The sequence below is a fragment of the Schistocerca piceifrons genome, chromosome 9 (assembly GCF_021461385.2).
Source record: "Schistocerca piceifrons isolate TAMUIC-IGC-003096 chromosome 9, iqSchPice1.1, whole genome shotgun sequence".
In the NCBI taxonomy this organism is placed as follows: domain Eukaryota; kingdom Metazoa; phylum Arthropoda; class Insecta; order Orthoptera; family Acrididae; genus Schistocerca; species Schistocerca piceifrons.
In genome coordinates, this window is record NC_060146.1 from 148,444,726 (window position 1) to 148,447,482 (window position 2,757).

The window sequence follows — 2,757 nt, forward strand, 5'->3', positions numbered from 1 at the left end:
CTAACAGGTATTGCAACTCTTTGTCTTGGAAGACTGAAAATTAATTTGCTATCTCATCATCAGGAAATACATTTTCATTTCATTCTGTGTAGTGACACATCGTCTTGGTATGTTGGAACTTGTAATGTCATGACTTCACAGATAGCATTGTAGTGTATATTAATATGTCACCTACGTCAGGTAGCAATAAGGTACCAGATCTATATTGTATATCTTCACTGCGGAAATGTCTGAATACACACGATCTTTACGTTTTCACACATTTTAGGAGGCGTGTTTACACACCATCACATGCCATTCGTTACGTTTCCAAGTACTTTAGGTAGCTTATTTACACATCGTCTCAGCGTACTGGAGCTTGCAATATCAGTGTGTTACCCCATTCAGTGCACTGCAGCATTTTAGGGTAAGCAGATATGCAAATAATTCAGGTAGTGATGACATACTATTTCCTATGTATCGTAACTCTGGAGGTGTTTAAATACATGCCATTCGTTATGTTTACACATAATAACATCATCCTTATCGTTATGGCATGTTGGAAGTTGCAATATCATGATCCCTTCCTCTTCCTCTCTCTCTCTGTCTCTCTCTCTCTCTCTCTAATTGTAAGTCACAAAATCATACACTGCATAGCTAGCATATTAGGTTCTGTGAAATCAAGTGTAACATCATCTTAATAGTCTCATAATAATGTCACTTTTTTAAAATAGTTCAGAGCAAAATGCCTGAGAGCAGTCAAGTCCTTCAACTAACATTTTCCGCTCTTTTGCAGACCATGCAGTGAGACAGTTATTTTCTATTGCCAAAGTACCTTATTATGCCATTTTCTTAACTCTGCTTCTCATTATAGCGAATGACAGAACTTACGTAACTGGAATAATTTATCATAACGAATACCCACAACCTAATCGTCTCACTACACAGGAGTGAGCTGAAATGGAGAGCATGTTGCCACAAAAGCAATGTAACTCCTTCACCTTCTCAACAACATGAAGTGCAGCTAGAAAATGATTGGGCACATGCAGTCTCATTATGAAAATTAAGACTGATAGAGGAGCTTGTTTGTTATTGGTGCCTTGGGGCTCACAACAATTGGCCGAGAGAATGATGACGTTGATGCGGTTATCAAACGCCATTGGCCTGTTTATATGAAGTACCACATGCAGATTGATTAGAGAACTCCCAGACTTCAAAGATGCATGGAGACGTGGGGGGCAGGTTGCACTGGGTGTAGGGGTGGCCATCACATGGCAGTAACATCATGATGGTGTCAGTGGTCTGCTGCAATTGTCCAGATGTGATGAACAAGCACAGTTGCCTGAGAATCTGGTGGTGAAGCCTTCAGTTCGTGGAATGCTGGCGCCAAACAAGAGCTGATGTCAGCATTTTTGGCCAGAACCTACAATGACTCTTTACTGAGCGAGCGTGACGAACGGTCACTGAAGTGGATTGTGAAGAAAAAAAGATGACAGCTGGAAAAGTCACTGCAGAACTGAATGGCATACTCGCAAACCCTATCAGCACCAAAATAACGTTAAGGGAGCTTCATGGGAGGGAACTGCAGGGCCATCTGGAATTCCAAATAACTCATCAGTGAGGCAAATGCCAGTCACAGGAAAGCATGGCGCTGGAGCATAAAATCTGGACTAAGGAGCTATGGAGGAAAGTAGTTTGGCCAGATGAGTCTGGCCGAGTTTATGTCACGAGAGTGAAAGATGGCTGCGTTTCAGTGATGATTTGGACAGGCATATCGTGGTATTCCATGGGCCCCCATCGATACTTTGAAATATCACACTCCTGCCAATTATTATATGACCATTTTGTGTGTTCAGGTCCATCCCACGGTACAATCGTTGTTTTCCAATGATGATGTTGTGTCCCAAGATGACAGGACCCATGCTCACATAGCCCGCATCATCCAGGACTGGTTTTGTGAGCCTGGGTTGTTGCGTCTCTTCTGGTCATCACACTCACCAGATTTAAATATCACTAACGGAAAAATGCTCTTATCAGAGCACAAAAAATGCGAATATGTTGCCGTTTACTTAAAAGAGTCTGACAGTAAAGCTGGGTATCAGTTGCGTCATTCTACCTTCCTCAGCCCCTTTACAAATTTTCCGAAAAATTTTAGCATGCAAACATATTCGCGGTTTTTGAACATGCAACTCAGTTCAGACTGTCACAATCTCCCCTAACTGTAACTCACTCACACCCACTAGTACATCTCTGTAAGTTGCTCATACCCATCCACTCTTTCTCACTCACTCACTCATTCAGCCCAACTCATTGTCATTGTGTAAGTCTGCAGTCTTTCGTGTCCGTTGTAGCTGAAGTTGAAATCTTATGGGTTATTAGGCCGCGTCATGTTTCTTCTAAAATGTTCGACGTTTCGACCCCTCTGCTGGGATCTTCCTCAGGATCTTTTGGTGTCCGCTGCTGCTAGAACACTGTCAGAGACGAGTGTCGCGTCCACTTATAAAGGGGGAATTTTCTGGCGTTCGTGCTTGAGAAGTGATAGTATTGTTTAAAGTTCATATGGCTACCATTGGTGGGCCATAGTCATAGGCTAATACAGAAGAAGGGGCGTTGGTAGCTCATCTCCTGTGGATACCATTGGCGGTCATCGTCATTGGATGGAAAGACACTGTTCCACACATGCTGGAGAAGGGTTATTGGTTGAAATGCCTGCTACCGCTATTGGTTGGTCGTCATCAGTGGCTAGATTCGAAACGGACAGAGCAAGAGAGGGGGAAT